Source organism: Piliocolobus tephrosceles, chromosome 19 (genome assembly GCF_002776525.5).
Source record: "Piliocolobus tephrosceles isolate RC106 chromosome 19, ASM277652v3, whole genome shotgun sequence".
Lineage (NCBI taxonomy): Eukaryota > Metazoa > Chordata > Mammalia > Primates > Cercopithecidae > Piliocolobus > Piliocolobus tephrosceles.
This window is the reverse complement of record NC_045452.1, coordinates 60949843-60973188: the sequence shown is the minus strand read 5'-3', so window position 1 is coordinate 60973188 and position 23346 is coordinate 60949843. Positions and strand designations below refer to the sequence as shown.

Genomic DNA, 23346 nt, shown 5'->3' with positions numbered 1-23346 from the left:
CTCACTCATCTTCATTTCAGTAAATACTCTAGTGCATCACTTCCCCAAATAACTTAAACTAAAAGTCAAGTTACTGTTTATGTCTCTACTTTTGTCATAATCACTTATCAGATCCTTTGGACACAACCTCCTGACTGGTGTTCGTTCTTTAATGCTTCCAGTTCTACAATCCTTTGTTCTTGTAGAGTCAGTATGATCATATCACACCTGTTTTTAACTCTCTAACCACTGCTAATCGCAATTAGAATAAGATTCACTCCTTGCTCTGGTTTATCAAACGCCTTTAGATTCAGGCTATCTTTACTTCAACTAATCTCACAGTCACTGGTTAATATTTTTATTTGTTGTCCCCTTTTCCCATTTTTCACACTGTAAATTCCATGAATGCAGATTTTTATCATCAGTACCAGGCACTTTGTAAATGCTCTATTTATCTATCTATCCATATTAAATAAATGAATGGTGTGTTAAGCTAAGTGAAGTATAGCCCCTAAAGAGCAATTATAATCTTTAATTTTCTAAAAATGATTACTTTGCTTTAATCTCTATTCATGAAGAATTTATTTTTATGATGATAAAATAACTATAGGGTTCTAAAGGCCTAAGTGATTCCAGTTGAAATGATTCTGCTTTTTCATTTTTTTATTGATTTGTTTTGTTAAACAACTGACCAAAATAATATATGTCAGATGGGATAAATTCAAAACTCCCAATGGATGACATACATTCTTTTTAAAACCTTTTAATATCTTTTAATATTATATACTTTCTTACAGTCACTGGATGAGGTCCATAGACTGCATTAAATTCTTATAAAATATGGCGTTTCTACTGAAGGAGGATAATTAATTTGAGGAGTTTAAGGGGAAAGTTAGCATATTGTTGCACCATTTTCTGGAATAAATTCTCCGTGTGCTCAAATGGCTAATTAAAAGCTGTGGCAATGTCTGGCAGCTAAAAAAACAAGGAAAAGTTCCTACCAACACATTTCCACTCACTTTTACTATTTTAATGGCCTCTGCCAATGCCAGAGGGTCCTACCACATCAATGTGGATATAGAAGTAATATCACTGAAGAATATAACACAGTTGAAAATAGACTTGTCTAAGAATTAAGATGGCTTTTTAAAAAAGATAATACATGTAGATTACAAATAAAGCACTGTTAAAGCTAATGGCTGGATATTTAGAAAATGCATTCATCAAATAAATGTGCATTTCCTGTCATCTTAAACAGTGATGTTTCCATTAGATGCTTATTCTTTTACCTAGTTTAAGTTGTCTGTCAGTTTAAAGTGATTTCATTAATCATTTTATGTTTATTATTTGATGTAAAGCAACATATTCTCCCCCATAGTTACATGTTAATTTCATCATCAGTTTATGTTTGTGCAAGTTTACACAATTCTATTTGGATGGTTATTTTGCTTCCTATATGAGATTATTGAGATAAACAAGCCGTTTTCGATGCTACAGATTTAGGGTTTAACATCAAAACGTCGGACTGAGCAACATAGTAAGTAGCCGAATCTCTTTCATGCACAAGACTGCTTATGGTAACATATCACAGGCAGCATGGACTTATGCAAAACAGTGAATGAAAGGTCTGCACGAGGAGCTCCTTCAGATGTTCCTATTCTCAGGCACATACCCTCACTGGATGCCATGGTATAAGACCTAAAATTAAAGCCCAATATTATGTCCTGCTTTGACATTTGGTGAAATCAGGAGGGATCGTTTGGCCTAACCCCAAGTTCCACTTCCCACTCTGCTGCTGTGGATACAGTTCCCCAGACAAACAAACTTTCTTATTAAGGAGACTAGGTGCAATTCCTGCTTATTCCTAAGCAGTAGGTTTCAATTCTATCCAACTATCTTAGTCCATTTGGATATATAGATATAACAGGATAGTATAGATAGGCTAATTTATAAAGAAAATAAACGTATTCCTCATTGTTGTGTTATGGGGGCTGGAAGTCCAAGAGCATGGCCCTAGCATCTAGTGAGGGTCATTCTATGGCAGAAGGGCAGGCAGCAGAAATAAGCTTGCATGGCAGAGAGAGGAAATGAGGGCTGAATGTCATTCTTTTATCAGGAACTCATTCCCACAATAACTAACCTGCTCCCCAAATATTGGCATTAATTTATTTATAATGGAGGAGCCCTGTGACCTAATAATTTTCAAGGCTTCACCTCCCAATACTGTTACATGGGCGATTAAATTTTGGCATAAATTTTTTTTTTGGTGGGGGGTGGCATTCAAACCATAGCACCAGCCCATGGAATTATTATTCAAGCAAGCCATTTCTGTCTCCACAGCAAGAACTGCAGGGTACCTCACCCTTTTGATACTACAAAGCCTGCTTCCCATAGCCCTAGGCTGTTCACTGTATTCATGAATGACTTTGCATGTCACGTGATGTTGTGTTCCTCTGGACTGTGAGTATTTGTGAGTAATAAATGATTGTCAATATCGTAAGTCCAGTTTTAGTTGTTGTATATTTGACCATCTCCATAACCCTCATCAGTGGGTGAATAGGAGATGATTAAAACAGAGCCTCCCCTGCCATTCCCACCCACCTTGTGCTTGGCCCTACACCAATATATTGCTACTCAGTGTCTTTGGACATTCTGATATGTCACTGCGGACCTTGTGCTTAGAAATATGTCTTCCTGTATCTGTGCTCTGAGGGTAAGACATGGCCTTCAGAAAATAGCATAAATCATCTGGTTCCATATGCTCAAATATATTTTAACTGTGACAATCTATTTGACTATCTATAGAAAAGATAACTACCTTAGTTCTAACACAATAGTAGGTTAAAATTTTAAGATTTAAAAATTTTCGTGGTGAGAATGTTATACTGTCAAACAAGTCATTGGTGGAAATCTGGATCACCTGAAAACACACATAGGAATAAATGGCCTGCTTTGCACATAAATGAACCTCTGAAAAAGTTTAGGACATTTGAACTGGTAGAAGAAAGGTAGAAAAGAGAAAGTGAATAATGTTCTGAATAAATAACAATAGCTAATATTTACTAAGCACTTACTGTATACTGTGATTTCCATGCTTTTTCTCATTTAGTTCTCATAATAAACTTATGAAACTATTATCATAGATTACAAACAAGGCAAAAATAAAACTCCAAGATGTAGCATGTTAAATAAGTTAGCCAGGGCTAGAAAGTGGGGAATATAAGGTAGGAGTCTACCAATCTGTCTAAATCTAGGTAGGTCTAGGATCTCAAAAAAACTTCCTATCTTTCAGTAAATATACATGCATGTGCATCAGTAGTGAGGCACATAAATCAAGAATGGTACAGTAATTGGAGGCTCCAACACCCACTAGTTGTTTAGTCTTAAGCCAGGTGGCTGATCTCCCTAAAATTGTTTTCTCTTTTATGATAAACAAAAAGCTAGCAAACAAAGTACTTTAGAGCACTGCTATAAGGATTTGCTGAAACAGTGTAACTTAAAACACATGGAATGTTTGTTGTGCTTATTTCTAATCACTGTTTTATTCATTCAGTCACACATTCAATAAATATTTTCTGATCTGCTAATATGTGCTGGCTACTGCTATGGATACTTGGATTATGTCAACAAAAAAAGCAAATAATCCTACCTTCATCCACATCTTACTCCATTCATCAGATAAACTTCAAATGAATCAGAATCAAATATAAAATATAAAATCATACAATAACTAGAAGAAAATATAAGTAGTTTTAAAACCTAAAAATGAGGAAAACATTTCTCACTGTGACTTAATGTTCAGAAGTAATATAGAAAATGGATTACATTATTTTAAAATTAAATTAGTTAATGTATTTATTTATTTTTGAGATGGAGTCTCACTCTGTCGCCCAGGCTGGAGTGCAGTGGTACGATCTCAGCTCACTGCAACCTCTTCCTTCCAGGTTCATGCAATTCTCCTGCCTCAGCCTCCCAAGTAGCTGGGATTACAGTTGTGCACCACCATGCCCAGCTAATTTAAAGATAAAAAAAGAACCTGAAAACTTTTGTCTGGAAAAAAGCACCAAAACGGCATAAAAGAAAAACACCTGACAAAAATATTGGTGGGAGAATGTTATATTTTAAAGTTGATAAAGCAGCAGCAGGATTTACTCCAATTTTGAAAGAATTTCCAATACAGATAAAATGCTATCAAACACTATCACATGCTACAGAGAAATCTTTCATGAAATGAAGAGTAAATTGAGACAATAAACTTCATTGTTGCCTTATTTTTAGAAAATGCAACAGTCTGTGGTCCCAGCTATGCGGGAGGATAAGGCAGAAAAATCCCTTGAGCCCAAAAGCTTGAAGTTGCAGTGAGCTATAATTATGCCACTGAACAAGACATAGCAGGATTCCATCTCTTAAAAAAAATTACCACAGCTATTCCAACCTTCAGCAACCACCACTCTGATTAGTCACCAGCCATCTACATCGAGGAAAGTTGCTTCACTAGCAAAAGGATTATGACTTGGTGAAGGCTTATTAACAGGTTTTAGCAATAAAGTATTTTAAATTATGGCATGTACATTTTTTAAGAAACAATGCTGTTGCACACTTAATAGACTATAGTGTAGTGTAAATATAACCTTTATATACATTGGGAAAACAAAAAAATTGTGTAACTTGCTTTATTGCTATATTCACTTTATTGTGGATGTCTATCACTAAACCCACAATATTTTTGAGATATGCTTGTATTCTGATAGGGATTGCATTGACTCTGTAGATTGCTTTGGGTAGTATGGTCATTTTACAATATTTATTCTTCTAATCCATGAACATGGGATATCTTTTCATTTTTTTTGCATCTTCTTCAGGAGCATTTCATTTTATCACACACAATGATATGTTGCTAGGGCTTGCTGTCCTCATATGACAGCAGAAAACTCCAATTTGTTATCTCTTAGAGAGTTGAAAATGGCATGTAAAAACTCTTTCATAAATTAAGAGGATTATTAAATTTACAGGTATTAATGCAAATCATTCTTTAACTCAATGCTAGTAAAAATCCATGATGCTCTGGTAGGAAAATATCAGGTAAGAAAGAAGTCTGAATCCTAACAGAAATGATGATAGATTCAGGAACTCTCACCAGACTCTACAGAAATCCTGGAATAGTCAGCTCTACACATTAATGCCCTGTGCAGATAAAGAAATTGATGACGAAATGAACTCTCACAATGCCACTTCTACTCCAGTAGACTTCTATACCATAAACATGTTATCCTTTGTGTCAGTCATGAAGCGACTGAGTCACACGTGCCAGGATTTAAATCAAAGATATGTACAGGATATTTAAGAGATATAAAGGGAATCGTTAATTTAAATACACATTAACTGGGGAAAGAGAGAATGAGGAATAACGATGATGGATATACATATATATTTTTTAAGGAATAATGAAAATGTTCTAAAAATACAATGTAATGATGATTTAACAATTCTGGATATACTAAACACCACTGAATTGTGTGGCTTTTAATCACATTAAAAGGATGATTCTTATGGTATTTGTGGTGTCTGTATACACATGAATAAATCTGTAATCAAAAAAGTAAAGCAGGGATCTATAGGTAAATGGTAGATTTTCTGTCTGGAGCAGAAAATGTGCAAGATGAGCCTGGATCCATTGGTCATATCAGAAAGTGAGAAGTCTATTAAAAATCTCTGTGTTGTACCATCAATAGTTAGAAACCAGCTTGAGTATGCTCACACTGATCAAAGATGGGGCAACTTACACATCAATAAGAACATAACTGAAATAAAGTAAAACACATAAAATGTGTCCAAGAATTTGCAATGCAACAAAAAAATTCCTCATTAATCATCTAATAAATCTCCTATGGTTATATAACCAGTTACCATATATATTTTTAGCTTAAAACAGCATTATTGACCACTCCACAGTCTCCATGAGTCAGAAGTTTGGGCACAGCTTATCTTTACCTTCTGCTCAGAGTCTCACAAAGCTGCAATTGAGGTGCCAGTCAGGCCTGGCTCTCATCTGTCTTGGTCAGTGCTACTGTCATTTGAGATCTGTGGGACACCATCAAACAAACCAACATACACCTGATGAGAGTTCCTGAAGGAGAAGAGAGAGAGAAAATGGTGGAAAGGGTAATTGAAGAAATAATGGCTGAAAACTTTCCAAATTTTGTAAGAGACATAAATCTACACATTCAGGAATCTAAACAGGCAGGGTGTGGTGGCTCACGCCTGTAATCCCAGCACTTTGGGAGGCCGAGGTGGGTGGATCACGAGGTCAGGAGATCAAGACCATCCTGGCTAACATGGTAAAACCCCGTTTCTACTAAAAATACAAAAACAATAGCTGGGCGTGGTGGCGGGTGCCTGTAATTCTGGCTACTAGGGAGGCTGAGGCAGGAGAAGGGTGTGAACCTGAGAGGTGGAGCTTGCAGTGAGCCCAGATCGCGCCACTGCAGTCCAGCCTGGGTGACAGAGTGAGAGTCTCAAAAAAAAAAAAAAAAAAAAAAAAAAAGGATCTAAACAAACTACAAGTAGAATAAATTTAAAGATTTCCGCAACTCAACACTATATGATCAAAGTGTTGAAAGTCAAAGCAAAGGGAACCTTGAAAGCACAAGAGAAAAATGACTCATCCCGTTAAGGAAACTTCAATAAAATTAAGTCTATGGTATATTTGTTATAAAAATCCAAAGAAAGTACAATTGTATACTTATAATTTTAGAAGGGATTAAATGTTATTGTAAAGGGGATGGTGTATGGTGAGGGTGTGCAGTATTCAGTAAAACGATCAATAAAATGTATAACTTACATATCAGAATACCCTCTGGAGCAAGGAGCAAAGAGAAGGAATAGACAGCAAGTTGATAGCTGTCTTAATCTGTTTTTTTATTTTTCTCCGTTTTGGTTTCTGGTTCATGATGGTATATCATCATCTCTTACACATGTGTCTACTTATATGCATATATTACATATTCATAAAACATTCATTTGTAAAATTAATAGTTTCATGTTTAGTAATGGCAACGCTATAGAATTTATTGTAGACGTTTGAAACAATAATTCTTTTAGCTCCCTAAAATCAAAGTGAAACCTTTTCTTTATCTAAATAATTAGACCCCACTTGGTAGTTTTATGCCATTTACTTTTTCTATGTGGAGCCAATTATAGCCAAATAATATGTATGTACTAAGATTTTTGAAATATATTTAGGTTTTTAAAAACCTATTTTATATTTTATTCGATTTTTTGTCACTTGCTGTATATTCTGTAGCAATAATTTCTATTAAAAAAGAGTTTAGTGATAAAAATGTTGATGGGCTTATTTTAATAAAGTTCTACCATATAAAACATACTCAGGATGATTTTTATTTTAATAAGACTAGATCTCTTATTGACATTCACCACAAACCTGACAAAGAAGAGATTTTTTTTTTAACTATGTACCATTACTTTGTGGGATTGCTTTTGATTTATTGTCCTGTTATTCTAATACTGAATTGATATTTTGCATGATGAGTCTTATTTATTTGCCAGAATTACTCCTCATGGCAGCATCTATTCAGAATGCATTGTAGAAGCAGGTAGAGGGTTAGCGGGGAAGAGTGGAAGTAAATAATTTAATGTATTAAAGAGGAAAATGTGATGCAACAGCACCAGAGGAGATTCTGTCAATTTGAATAATAGACAGTGAAAGTTCTTGAGTTCTTCAAAACATTAGTATCTTTGTAGTAGGGCTTTGAGAATTAGGGTTGACTGACCCTAACGTCATCTGGCATTGGTTTACCTTCGACAGATCCTCAACTAAAGCAGTTTAGACAGAAGTAGAAATCCATTAAAAATTCTTCGCAGGAGGATATTTATCAAACTCTCCCTGTGGACCACTTCTCCTGGGGAAATCATATTTGGATAAGTTCTGATAATACAAAAATGGTGTGATGTTCCTGGAATGTGGCTGTTAAATTGCTGGCAGTTGCAGTGCAGAAAATATATGCATGGTGTTGGGTAATAAATCCATCTTTAGTATTCTCTCTCTCTCTCTCTCTCTCTGTGTATGTGTGTGTGTGTCTGTGTGAGTGTGTATGAGCAATTCTAAAAGAGACTATATCTGTATGACTGATAATTTTTTAAGCAAAACATATTTTGGAAGGCCAAGAAGCTTGTTTCTTTCCACAGATTTTCACTGGAGCAAGGAGAAGGAATAGAGGGCAAGTTGATATCCATGTCTTAATCTGTTTCCCACCCCCCCAGTTTTGGTTCTTGTTCATGTGATCATGGCTATGACGATTAGTCAATAACACAGGCATTTACTTAATCTCTGGGTATTACAGTTTCCTCATTTGTAAAGTGGTAATAATAATAGTATCATTGTTATAGGGTTATTTTGAAGACAAAATTAGATAATTATTACAAAATGCTTAATGCCAGTCTGGCAAATAAGAAGTGCTCAATGAATGTTAGGTATTATTACTACTCCTAGTGGTCATTATCATCCACGTAGGTGGCTGGTAGAACTGACTCTATCTTCTCTCAGCTTTTGTGCATAGTTAAAACAGTTCTTGGCCAGCGAAATGAATATTAATATAGCTTGAGGTGTTTTAATTCCTTAAATACAGTATAGAGTGGGTCTCTGTCAATAAAAATAGTTTTAGAAAGTCAGAGGGATAACAGGGCTGATTCCTGGGAACTAACAGTGCACCCTTACAACAAAGTCAGACATTCAGCACTCAGTGGAAATAGCATGAGTAGTCATAATAGATTGACCATAGTAACAGGCATTAACCAATCTGCTTGAAACAATCTGTTCTTTAAATCAGCTCAAGGAGGTACAAAGTCAGTGTGTAAAAAGATGTTTGATATTACCTCCAAATTTCAGTTTGGCAAATGCTTTTTTCCATTATTTGAAATAGATAGATATGTCATGGTTTCCACTAAAGAATGTTATTTATTTCAATTACTTATATTCATATTGAATCTTTTCAAATACTGAAACATATTGAAGTGGTCTTTTTGATATGCTACATCTGTACCCTTATTTATTTTATTAAGGGGCAACCATAAAAAATACTATAGACTGGGTGGCTTAAACAACAGAAATTTATTTATTGTGTTACAATCCTGGAGGCTGGAAGTCTGAGATCAAGGTGCCAGAATGGTCAGTTTCTGGTGAGGTCCCTTTTCTTGGCTTGCAAATGGTCACCTGGCTTGCAAATGGAGGGAGAAAGAGAGGAAGACAGGGAGAGAAAGAGAGAGCAGAGACAGAGAAAGAGAGAGAGAGAGAGAAAGAAAGAGAGAGAGAGAGAGAGATTGAAAACAATCTGGTGTCTCATCTTATAAATGCCTGTATAAGGCGATAGTAAAGGGCCCTGCCATCATGACCTAATTCCTCTCAATGGCCCCAACTTCCTACATACTGGGGGTTAGGGTCTCAACATATAAATTTGGGGGGGGACACAAACATTCAGTCCATTCAATATCTTAGGTAGAAAAAGTTTCATAAATAAGCAATATCACAAATTATTTGAAACATTTCAATATAAATCTATTCTCATAACTTTGGTATGCATTGCAATTTATAAACATTTTGTTTAATGTAACAATAAATTAGAATGTTGAAAGTTGACTTTGGGTAAATATTTAATTTTTCTGACAAGGAAAATTTACTCCTGGCTCCATTTTCTCCAGTTATTTTCATCCTATAATTTAAGTATACAATATTTGATCTTCCCATTATCTTTGCTTTAAAACTTATTTTGGACACTGGTTTTTTAATAATGATGAAAGTCACAGCACCACCGTCCCTATATCATTCCTGGGTATGCCTCCTTGCCGTCATTCATTGCTTGTTATATAGATGACAGAAAGAGCCTGTAGCTGGTCTTTCAGTTTTCAGTCTGATCCATCTTAAACTTATTACCAACACAACAGTTAAATTCTCCTTCCCTTTTTCCTTCCCTTCTTTTTTTTAACCCTTTTCCTCCTTTATTTCATTCTTCCATTATTTTTTATAAGAATTATCTTTTTGGCCAGGCATGGTGGCTCAAGCCTGTTATCCCAGCACTTTGGGAGGCCGAGACAGGCGGATCATGAGGTCAGGAGATCGAGACCATCCTGGCTAACATGGTGAAACCTTGTCTCTACTAAAAAAAAAACAAAAAACAAAAAAAATACAAAAAAAAAACTAGCCAGGCGAGGTGGCGGGTGCCTGTAGTCCCAGCTACTTGGGAGGCTGAGGCAGGAGAATGGTGTGAATCCAGAAGGCAGAGCTTGCAGTGAGCTGAGATCTGGCCACTGCACTCCAGCCTGGGTGACAGAGCGAAACTTCATCTCAAAAAAAAAAAAAAAAAAGAAAAGAAAAAAAAATTATCTTTTTAAAAAAGTTACATAGGGTACAACTTAATTATTTTTCCTAATTCTTTACCTTCCTATTCCGAAAATAAGTTATGTAACTGATTTTACTTGTGATCTTAAGACTTGCTTTGGCTATTGAAATGTAAGAAAAAGCGGTGTATGTCTATGCAGAAACTTTAAGGGCTATCTGGCAGTTTTCTGATTGTCAAAACAAAATATAAAAGCCCTTTGCGTGCACTCACTTCTGGATTCCTCTCTATTGGTAACACTGCCAGTTGTTTGATGTTTATTGTTTCTTGTCTCTTTTCTATGCCTGCATGTACACCTAGATACATAATTATGTAACTTAAGTGATCCAATTCTGTGTTTCATTTAGGATGCCTTTGCTATACCTAATAGAAAATTTCTTCTGAGATCTTACATATAAATAAAGTCCTTCTGGATTAAAGAAATAACATGAAAAATTGTGAAATAATTAGAAGAAAATTCACATACACACATACACCCATATACTATTTGCATGGGTCTCAGGCATTTCTGCATATCTGTATCCACTTTTATTCTGGACAATCTTACAGGAAGTTTGTATAGCAAACAGTGTTCCCTTGTGGTAGAAAGCAGGTAAATTTGCTGTCCGGGATAATAAAGATAGCATCTGCTTACAGGAAAAAGGTTAGGCAGATTTGCCTATAGCCCCCTTTAGAAGGTTGCCATTTCTTAAGCTCAGGGCTCCTCAACTCAAACGTAAGCCAACTATATGCGTCACATATATGTGTAGGCATCACCCATAGAGGTAATAGGAATCTTTATGAACATGAAGCTCACACTCATACTGCCTATTGTGTGGCGAATAAATTCTTTTGTCACTGAACTGGGAGTCTCATCTCTTCTGCCAGCATCTATAAAACTGTGTCAGAATAGCCTAGTTTGCAAGTAATTCAAAATCTCAGATGTTTCTTAGTTTCTGAATATATCTGTGTCTACTATAATACCATCTGTATCAACCTATCTATCTCTCTTTCATCTATATATCTAGAGATGTATCTGAGCAATTTGCTTTGGCAGTAGGAATAATTTTTCTAAGCAAGATACACGCATTTACACAATGATGAACAGAAGTCTAGGCAGGGAGGTGGGTATAACTGTCTCATATCCCTTTTTATATGTGCATATCTGTGTTCTACTGAAATCTTTCAGTGGTTCTTCAGCACCTTCATGATGAGGTTATCACTCTTTTGTTATCTAGGTGTGCATGTGCCTCTTTGCCGGATCTTGCTGTTTTTATACTTGGATGATCTCTTTTGCCACTGTTAATTTGTGGATCTCTCTGATGCTGTTGATAAACAGTGGTGACTTCACTTTTTAATCCACTGAGTGAAAGGTGGAGGTGTTTTAAGTCAAGCTGGCATCTCACTCTTGTAGGTGCATCTCTTAAGTTTGTTATCATTTCTGTGGCTCATCTTGCTTTGCTCCTTTCCTTCAGACTGAATACATTGAATGAGATACAATATGGGTAATATAGACCTGCAGCAAAGGACCACAAAGCTCTCAGAATGTTAGTACGTGGGCTGAGGAACAAAGAAAGATGGTATAGACTTAGCATATTATGCAAATGAAAGTCTTTTCAAACTGAGTGTAGTAAATACCCCTTCTGCCATTTCTTCCCTTTTCAGCTGTCCATTTAAATCCATCATGCTGAGGCACTTCCTCCCTTCCTGGAGGTACTTTCACCTCTCTCACAAGAGGAGGAGATTGCAACTTAAGTTTTGCACATTTGGGTGACATTTTAAGATTCAGCCAAATCCTATTAGATCTTTCCTTTGATCAAGCCATGAAGGATTTAGAATGAGAAGTGGCATTAATTCCAATCTATCTGTTACCAGAGAGAGCTATGTAAGTCTTTATTGGTTTACCTATGATGTAAATAAACCACACCAAGGTGAAAGTTCATATAAAAAATTAAGTTAACAAGCTTTCTTTGCTGCGTCTACTGCAAGAATGAAGACCATTCTCAGCAATCAGACTGTCGACATTCCAGAAAATGTCGACATTACTCTGAAGGGACGCACAGTTATCGTGAAGGGCCCCAGAGGAACCCTGCGGAGGGACTTCAATCACATCAATGTAGAACTCAGTCTTCTTGGAAAGAAAAAAAAGAGGCTTCGGGTTGACAAATGGTGGGGTAACAGAAAGGAACTGGCTACCGTTCGGACTATTTGTAGTCATGTACAGAACATGATTAAGGGTGTTACACTGGGCTTCCGTTATAAGATGAGGTCTGTGTATGCTCACTTCCCCATCAACGTCCTTATCCAGGAGAATGGGTCTCTTGTTGAAATCCGAAATTTCTTGGGTGAAAAATACATCCGCAGGGTTCGGATGAGACCAGGTGTTGCTTGTTCAGTATCTCAAGCCTAGAAAGATGAATTAATCCTTGAAGGAAATGACATTGAACTTGTTTCAAATTCAGCGGCTTTGATTCAGCAAGCCACAACAGTTAAAAACAAGGATATCAGGAAATTTTTAGATGGTATCTATGTCTCTGAAAAAGGAACTGTTCAGCAGGCTGATGAATAAGAGCTAAGAGTTATCCAGCTACAGAAAGAAGATGCCAGATGACTCCGAAGACCTACTTGTGATATTTAAATGATGCAATAAAAGACCTGTTGATTTGGAGCTTCTTAAAAAAAAAAAAAAATTAAGTTAACAAATATGTGCTTTTCCCTATTAGCCTGACTTTGATCTTGCTCATTGGGAATAGTAAATTTTACCACTGATATGACTGTGAAAAGTTTTGCTTTTTCTTGCGTCTCTTGAGCCATGTTTGCATTATAAGTAATACTACACTTGCCATAAGTAAATGGCACTCTCTCTCTTTTTCCTATTGAAGTGTAATGGTGCCAATCTTGATTACAGTCTTTTGTTATTATATATGAGGAAAATGCTATTTCATCCTGGTACACTTGAGTTTTCATTTAATCAGTTTACAGGTTGCCCTTTGCCAATTCTGTTAATTTAATTTTCTAACATTTTCTTGTATGCGCTCTCAGTTCCAACTGTTTCAAACTCTCAGGCTCCCTACTATGAGTTCTTGATTTTTTTTTTTCATTTTCATGAAGCTTCATTCAAGTAAAATCTTACATGAAACTCAAAAGTACAGAATACATAAGAAAACAGTTGCTTCCATGGAAGCAATTGAGTTGTCTCAGTGTTCCATCCAGTTATCTTTTTCCAGCTCCAATCCACAGACTGCCATGTTCCTCACAACTTCTGTCCACTGTCTCCCACTCCTTCGTCTGGTCAATCCCTTCTCCTATGTCAATTTTTAATTCTTGGAAGCCTTTTCTACCCTGCCATCCTCTCTGAGATGTCACAGCAGTCAAATCTACCTCTATCATAAGACATCACATTTATCTGTTAGAGTGGGGTATTGCTCCCTAACAAAGGATCAGATACTGTTTGAAACCAAATATGACTCATGCATTTTGTGTTCCTCATGCCAATCATAGTACCCAGCCATGGTAGGTGTTCAATGTAAGTGTTTTCTGAGTGAATTTATGGATAAATCAGAATTTCTGGCCAGGCGCAGTGGTTCACACCTGTAATCCCAGCACTTTGGGAGGCTGAGGCAGGTGGATCACAAGGTCACGAGATCAAGTCTATCCTGGCCAACATAGTGAAACCCTGTCTCTACTTGAAATACAAAAATTAGCTGGGGTGATGCGTGCCTGTAGTTCCAGCTACTTGGGAGGCTGAGACAGGAGAATAATGTGAACCTAGGAGGCAGAGGTTGTAGTGAGTGGAGATTGTGCCACTGCACTCCAGCCTGGGCAACAAAGCAAGACTCCATAAAAAAGAAAAAAAAAGATTTTCTACAATGCCATCTTTGCCTTAAAGCATTTATTTTTTGTATGTTCATTTTACTTAGCAAATATAACCAACTGTTAGTTCTCCAGCATCATGGAAAAAGAGGGATCAAATGCACAATATTTATCCACTTGAGCAAACTGTTTTGCTTAAAATAGTTGAGCACCACAATAAAGTTGACTTAGACAGAAACTGAGCAGTGCCTAAGTTTGACTGTTTCTATTCCCTTTTAAAATGCTTCCCATGTACCACACAGCTCAGGAATGGGGAGCATCATCTCTCAGGTGAATGCAAATGGAGATCTTAAAATGAGGCACCACTGAGTGTTTTATAGACCTTGCCACTTTCCTAGGAGAAATAATTATTTGGTACAAATTACATTTTTAGTTCGTAGCTTATCCTGTGGGAGTGTGTGTGTGTGTGTGTGTGTGTGTGTGCACATATATACACGTTGGGGCCGAAAGAATCTTAAGTGTAGACTATTTACAGAGTAGCAGATGCTCTCAATGAAGAAGGTAAATGAAGGCATATATATATATACACACACACACGTTCATATATATGATATACATCATATATCCATATATATATATATATATAGCTTTTGTTAGGAGGCATATTATGTAATCTGCTTTGGTGTGATAATCCCATAAGATGTGCTTCAAGTCCAATGCTACCATACCATGAGATACAGAAAAAAGATTACTTTCTGCTCATCTCATTTCACATTGGCATCATACTACATTATCATTTTTTTACAATGATTTTGGCTTGCCATCCCTAACTGTTACCAAAGGTGGATGACGACAGATGTTTTGGGCATCCTGAGTAGCCTAAAGTCTTCCTCTTCTATCCACTTAGAACGACTTAAATCCTTTTCCTGTGTGCAGTGTAAAACCAACACCCTCTTCCTTATTTATGAGGGTTTTAAAGGAATGGATAGTGTCCAGATACCTCTCGTTCTGAATTCCTTCTCCTCCTGATTTCTTATTTATTCACCTTCCTATCATTGCTCCTGGGATCGTTTGCCCTCCTCTAATTTCTTTAAATGTTAACAATTTTTTTAATGTTCCTCCTTCAAAGAAATCAACTAAACATAACTGTCATGATTAGCATTTTTTAATGGAAAGATTCAGGATAATGGATGAGAATTACAACACAGTCAACAACTTCAACTTGAATATGTTAAATATCAGATATTTCCTCATTTACCTACTTAGAGCATTTTTCAACAGGTGCCTTTCTCTAAGGATTCCTCCTAATTGCCAAGATCTTCCTAACTTCTCTTAAGTTACATCTTCCAAACCCCTGATTCAATATCACTCTCAACCTTTAAGCTATACCAGGCCATGGAACTAACTTTGAGAAGCTAAAATGTTCATTAATGACTTTCTTAAACAAAATTGTCATTTACCTCTTAAGCAAATACTGCCTTTGCCTGGAAAGTGAAAATACATTTAAAAAAAAAAATAACAATGATGGTATATAGATGCATGTGTATGCGTGTATATGCTTTCTTATATACCTAGAGGTGCTGGCCTTACTGTGAGAAATTGTTCATTCAGGTAGCCGTGTCTTTACCATTATGATAGCTTGTATGGATGTACATCTAACTCTATTATATACACAGGTATAACACATGTATATGCAGTGTATGTTTATCCACAGTAAAAACACTTTCTGCTGAATACAATTTTAAAAACTCAATTTGTCTTGGGAAATTTAGGGACCAAAAAAACCTCCAAAAAACAGCACTTTTGTCTGAAAATTACCCAGGAATTAAAATATGTATTGTCAGGTTCATTTTGCCCTTCCTATGAAACAGCATTTTGTTACACAACTTCTTTATTAAAACATTATTATTTTTTTCATGTATCCAACAATTTATATCCTGAATCATCTTTGTTAGTAGATCCAGAACCCCTTACTCTATTTTCTACTGTAAAATCTTTGTTCATTCCATTTATTCCATATCGTTATATATTTTGGGATTTGGTCATATTTAAGCCAAAATTGGGGAAAAGTTTCAATGCATCTTTAACTTAAAAATATGGAACCTTAAAAGTATTTAAATGAACTTTAATGTAACACTCCAGCTTATTATTTTTATAGTGTTTACAACATTTTCCTAAAGTAAAAGTGGATGACCATGATAGAATTCCCACTCACCTCCTGTTTTCTAGTTTAAATTACTATCAATTAAAATATGACAACTTTTTCTGTTATATTTATAGTCATATTGATGGAGATTCATTTTATTTACAGAATTATATTGATTTTGCAAGTTCCTAAAAGGTACTTGGAAAGAACAGTAATGGAATGGATGGATGCACTGCCTTGTAGATCAATCAAAGAGAATTTCATGGATTGTAAAGTGAGAACACATTTACTGAGGTCAGCATTTTTGTTCCTGCTCCTCTTTCTGGAACTGCAGCCAGCGACTTAGTACTCGTTGCATACTTTCTGGAACAGCAAGCGAATAAGAGCACAATACAGCCGAGTTTCTTGGCAAGGAGTCACATTTTCTTAACTGCTTTAATTCTGGTGATTGCATTAGGTGCAGTTCATCTTTGATGAAATGCTCTCAGCCAAGACTTGGAAATATATCAAATAGGAGCTGATGCTTCATTTCTTTGAGCAGGGCACTCAGTTGCAGATACAGGCATGGATGAACTCAAGCGCAGTTGCAGTATAAATGAAAAAGCTAACAAATAGTTGGGGTAATACTATATTTTATTTTCTTTTATGTCATTTCATAAAACATAATGCTGCAATCAGGTTGGTATGTGAATGTGCGCATGTGTGTATGTAAAAGCCGTATGACTATATTTGTGAATTTGTGTACATATGTATGTTTATACTCCAATAAAAACCGTGTCTATTTGAGTCATGAATAGACTTTGTATAAGCACAGTTGAATCTCACATTCAGCAGTGTAGGTAGAACTTTCTACACTGTCTGGAAATTGCAGGCCGAAGACTGTGATTTAGGGATGGGATTAAAGAGGTTCAGTAATGAAGGACTAAGTAGAGAGAAGGGCGACTGGAGAACCCACTGGACGTAAAATTGACTTCATGTTTAAAAAAAGTGATAAAAATAAGCAAACAAATGGCAACCATCAACAAAAATGACACAATTCCCTCCTTTGGAGTGTCAGGGAGTTATGTGTTATAAAATTCATTACTGAAATTTGAGGCATGAAAGTTCATGTCCCACGTAAACTGGGGGCAGAGACTGGGTTAATGGAAAGGCTCTGTAACCATTAATGGCTCATCCCAAGCATAGCTGACCACGACCTCCACTGTGTGCGCTGGAATCCTGGGAACTGTAAGAGCTACTCTCTGGTATGCTGAGACCTTGCAGGCCCATTCAGAGAACATAGTAAAACAACATGGTTGCAGGTAATGGCAACAAGTTTTGAAGCTAAAATCACCCAAGATATTTAGATATGTATTCCAGGCTGTTAGTTTAATGTTTGCTGTATGTACTATGTAGTCTTTTCTGTTAATTATATTTGTTAACTAATTTTTAGAAAGAGTACTCTATTTGAATGTTCATAACTGATAGGGAAAAAGGTGGGAATGGGAATGGGAAACTGTACCAATATTTAATGACTCTAAATATTTGGGAAAACGGAGGAAATATCACGTGGATTGTGGTGCCAAAAAGGACTGTTACCTAATTGAGTTGTTTGTCCTGGTCCATTTCCTGATCCTTATCTTACTGTACTAGTCCATCTTCTGCCACTTAAATTCACAGAAACAAAATGCAAGTAAATGTCTCTCCTTTTCCTGCCTTCCCAGACTGATTTAATAAAAATGGCTAGATTTCTAGGAAGAGAACATCTTTTTGGAGTCCGCTCCCTGAGCTGAGAATAAATGGAAAGCTTACACAGGAATTGAAGACTTTGAAAACGTGGATAATATTTGCTCCTTGACCTTTGGATGATTTACTTAACCTCTTTAAATGTCAACCGCTTTCTTACAAAATGGGAGGTAAACTTAATAATCCCTAAAATTTAAAGATGTGTAACATTATACAGAGAGAGCAGTGGTAAACTTAGGACTGCTACCCTTTCTATATGATGTAATTTTATATAAGGCAAACCTGTAACTCATCTAATGGACCACTGTTTACAGTTTGACTTACCCGTGCCTTACCAATATTTCCTTTTAACTACAACTCATAAATTCATATGAAAAACCCTTATAGACCTACTCCACATAGGGGGAAGGAAAACTAGGAAGCATGAAAAATGAATATTAATTTAATTAAACTTTTCTGTAATGGCTCACTCTCTGTTCCAGAATCTGAAAAGTTCCAGGTACCAGAAAGCTGGAAAAAAAAATAGAGCCAGCAAATGGGACTAACAAGGACTCTGCTTTCATAATAAAATACTCAACATCCTTGCTGTTTTTAATAATGTGGAAAGTTGATAATGGTGATGGTACTGCTGGTGTGTTTGTGTGTAGGTGCATGTGGTGTATATAATTACATACATATAATTACTTTTAGAGCTCTTGCATCTTGAAAAACACCCATCTGTTTGGTGACGTTTTATGTTGTGGCACTTCCCTCACATTTGTAAATGCAAATTTTGATACAAAGACATGTATTTGTTTTTTTTTTTTGTTTTGTTTTGTTTTTTCCCACACTAAGATTCAGAATGTTCTGGCACAGATATTTCTCATTCATGTTAGATACCTACATTCAGTATAACTGTAGCTGTTTAGATACCATCAATAAATAGAATTCTTTTTATATAGTAGTTACTGGGTGAGTCCAACTTGAAGTTGAGGATATTTTAGACAAAGATGAAAGCATAGTGTAGATAAATGCATCAAGCTTAAAAAAGAAAAAATCAAAGTGAAGAAAAGAAAAGTAATGGAGATAAACCCAGAAAGGTGGACTTGGGGTAATCATGGGGACACTTGAGCTTTATTTGGTAAGTAAAGGCTAAAGTTATTGAAGGTTTATATGCAGGAAATTTGGATGATCATTGCAGAGCTTTAGAAATAATTCAGTAGAAGTATACAAAATTAAATAAAATATATAAATACTAACAATGCAGAGTAAAATTAGGAAGACCATTTTCATAGCCCTCTCAAACATGTGAAAAAAGAAAAAATGTACCACTCCACACACTGTGGAATGAGTGAAATGAATGGAATGAACAGCAGTAGAGAAAAGATGTTCTGAGTGTCCAAATCTTAGTGTCTGAGACAAAGTATTATCATTAGAAATGGGCAACACAGAAGATGATTAGATTTGCTTAGGTTTTTAAAGGAGGATGATGAAATTTTGCTGGAAACTGAGAATTGGGATTGACAGCATGCTATATACGTGACACTTCCCTCCAGGCGTTTGGAAATGCCTAGAGAAGTTAAAGCTTGAAACAGAGATTTGTGTGGTGGCTTCACAGGTGTGGTGGCTGTAACCCTGGAGGAGATCCCTTGAGAAAGAATAGGGGGAAAAAAAAAGAAAATAATAATGTGTTGTGGGGAGAAACTCCTACATTTGTAGATCAGCAGGAGAAATAAGCCAAAGAAACAAACAAGCTGCAGGTAAGAATCAATGTAGCTTCAAGAAGCTACATTGACTCTGATGAGGCAATGTGAAGGTTTTGATGGCAGTCCTCCAGGTATTACTGATTACTGTGAACTGACCTGTGCTTCACTTAAAACTTGAATTCCTGTCCAAATTTAAATGTTGAACAGATCATACAATGGAGAATGTTTAATGAGTGTTTTAAGGAGGTGCCCCCAAAGAATTTGGAAATTGCAGAAATATGTTTGCTTTTTGTCAATAAAACAAACAAAAATCAAACCTATTGAAATTAGAGATCATATTCTTTGGCCTACCTAGAAAATGTAACTAAAGGGTAAATGGATTGGTTTGTAAAGAAAAGGTCCTTTTAGAGAAGCAAGCTTTGGAATTTCAGTTCCAGCATTGTCCCGGGAGAGAGATGCAACATTTGAGGGACTCAGCTCATTCATGAGCAAAATGTTCTTTTGTGGGCAGAAATACTTCTTTAGGCTTCATCAGAGCAAAACACACCCATTTAAATCCTTGAGCTTTGCTTTAATTCTGTGCCATTGATCAACGTCCTGATCCAATTATTGGCTATGAGTATTAAAGAAAACGTGGGAATTAAAAGTGGTCTTTTCTACAATGTTGGTTTTCTATAATGTTGGTATTCTTAATTGTACATCTATTTTATGAGAATTTAGTTAGAGTCATTTTATCACTTATTTCTGGGTGCAGTGTTAAGTCCTAGTTTCTGGTTTTAAGAAGTTGAAGAGAAGACTGCAGATTATGGTAGACCAGCTTGGGTCATGTTACCCTGAGAGACCACTTCGGATCCATTTCCATTGGACTTACCTTTCTTCTCAACTTTTTACCATCCATTTTCTATTCCAACAATTTTCAAATCTGGAGTTCCCTGGTGATCAAATGGTCTTTTCTTACAAAACTTGTATTCAGATCTGCCAGGAGAACCATCAGGTGTTATTCTAGTTTCTGACAAATATATGCAGACAATAGCTGGCTGCATGCCTAGAGCAGTATGTGGAAAACACGATTGACTGACTGACTGGGATCTGTTTTGCATTTGATTGTTGCAGAATACTTTAGTGCTTTGTGCATTTCTATCTTTGGGTTGCTCAGAGATATAAAGCCCTAAGATTTTAGAATCCCAGGATAATTGTATTTCAGAATGAGAAGACATAATGAGCTATAGTTTAGATTCTACTAAAACTAGAGTATTCAGTAATTTTTATAGATCAGTTAATTTACTCATCTTCCTTTCTATATTTGTTTTCTCTTTCAGTGACTGGAACTATTGTTTTCCAGTAAATCCTAGAGGGAAACACTCTGTAAATGAATTCATAGTTACATAAATATAGTATTTGTCAGGGCATGAAGTGCTAGAAGCATATTTTCCAGGTTAAGCACCATAAAGTAATCCATACATAATGAGAAATTAAGGAGTAGGAATACTGTAACCGTGTATATACACACATTCTGCTGAAACATTTGTGTCAATTGATTGGACTTTTCTTTAAATCCAATATTTCGCCAGTGTCTATTTTTCTAACATCTTTAACACCATAAATAATAAAAATATTTCATGATTTTAATTATTATGACAAGCATGCTTTTTATACAGAGAAATTAATTTCCTTGTCTATTTCTGTCAATGAGTACTATTAAAAATAAATTATGTTTAAAGATTTTTTCTATGATTATAGGCATGAATTTTGGGGCAAGATGGTCTGAATTTGAACCCTAGTTTCCTCAAATATTAACTGTGTTTCTTTGGGCAAGTTACTTAACTCAATGAGTTTAACTTTTCTCATCTATAAGATGGGAGAATAATAGCTCCTAGTCCCTAGTGTTGTTGTGTGAATGATTTAAAATATATAAATCACTTAGCATAGTATCCAGAATATATTAATGCTAGGTAATAGTTGGCCATTATTATAACTCAATGTGTATTTATTTAGGTATTCAGATGTCTTACAGAGATTTTTCAGAATAATAACATCCTAATTTATGAAAAATTACTTCCTGCTGCTGAAAATTAATTAGGCTGTCCTTTTATAAAATTATAAGTTCACCGTTTATTCAACATAATTGAATATCTCTTTCCCCATCCTTCTACACTGGGGTATTATAATTTCATTAACTTTTCTAACAAAACAAAGTGATTATATTGAGACAGTAACATAACCAACATTTTCAGAACTTGCAGCATTGGTCTAGTAATTTACAGTTATCCAGATTAATTCAAAAGATATTTACATGTAATTAGTAGGATTTCTTGTATTTGTTCAATAGTATTATCCTTGATTGGCTAATAGTACCCAAGGCTTGGTATACATGTTTATACATAAAGCTTATTTTACTTTAAATTTCTGGGATCATTTATTGTAAAGGGAATCATATCAGAGTTATTTGATATCTGAGAGGATAATTCTTTATATTTGAAAATTATTTTTAAAAAAACTAGCCGGGCGAGGTGGCAGGCGCCAGTAGTCCCAGCTGCTCGGGAGGCTGAGGCAGGAGAATGGTGTAAACCCGGGAGGCGGTGCTTGCAGTGAGCTGAGATCCGGCCACTGCATTCCAGCCTGGGCCACAGAGCCAGACTCCGTCTCAACAAAAAAAAAAAAAAAAAAAAAAGAAAAGAAAATTATTATATTTTATTGTGGCACTTATAGAACATTTTTTCTGTTAGCTTCTTAGCCTAAAGAACTGAAATGCTATGTAGAATATTGTGTTAGGGTACAACAATAAGGGAATTTGGTTTTACCATTAGGAGAATTTGTACAGCTTGTTCCAATTATCACTGTTGATTTTACATATACAACTAACCTTAAGGCCTCATTTACATGAAAGTTGGTTCACTTTCAACCAATGTACGTGTCACTTGCAATGATTTCTAGTCTACTTCATGCAAAGCAATTTCAGTAAGTGCTTACCTTGAGGTGATTTACGTTCACACAAAGACCACAGGGATCCCACTTACTGATTCCATCATACGACAAGCTCTCATGTAACTCTATTTCTCTAGAAATAATATTTTAGATAATTGCATCAGGTTATATTGTTTAAAATGTTAAATCTATTTCTCACCTCTTCCTTGGAGGTTATAAAAAAGTAACTGTTTTTCCTCCATTGTATGAAGATTTTGAAATTTTTCTTTCTATGGTATCATTGAATTCAGGAGGGCAGGGCAAGTGAGTTTAGGAAGAAGTAAATACTGATAAGTTCTATAAGGTAAACACAAAAAGCTTCAAAGAAAGCAGGTTATATTCAGAATCACATTAACAAAGTAAAGATTCAAAACAGTATTATTTTTATATAAAAATTACAACTTTGATGCTTTGAAAATAAATTATTTGTATGTCAATTATAAATGACTAATTTCAAATTTAAGTTGTTATTCTTTGTAGTAACGAATCTAGAATATTAATCTTTACCTTGTTAGAAGCCTACTTTTATTTACTACAAATACATTGTTTAGTAAATAAAATGGTCAAGTCAGTAAAGCAGAACACTTCACCATCTCTGCTCATTAGAAAGCGGCATTCAATATGATGTTGAATTCATCTTTACCCT

General features: G+C 35.6%; 1 protein-coding gene and 1 pseudogene across 3 annotated transcripts in view; both read left to right on the top strand.

The window, feature by feature from the left end:
• Positions 1 to 23346, top strand: part of CHODL (chondrolectin) — a 467165-nt gene that overhangs the window by 315276 nt on the left and 128543 nt on the right. The window lies entirely within an intron of this gene.
• On the top strand, positions 12318 to 13057 carry LOC111552996 (annotated as a pseudogene). The gene has a single exon (XR_002734794.3). The product of XR_002734794.3 is annotated as a 60S ribosomal protein L9 pseudogene (transcript).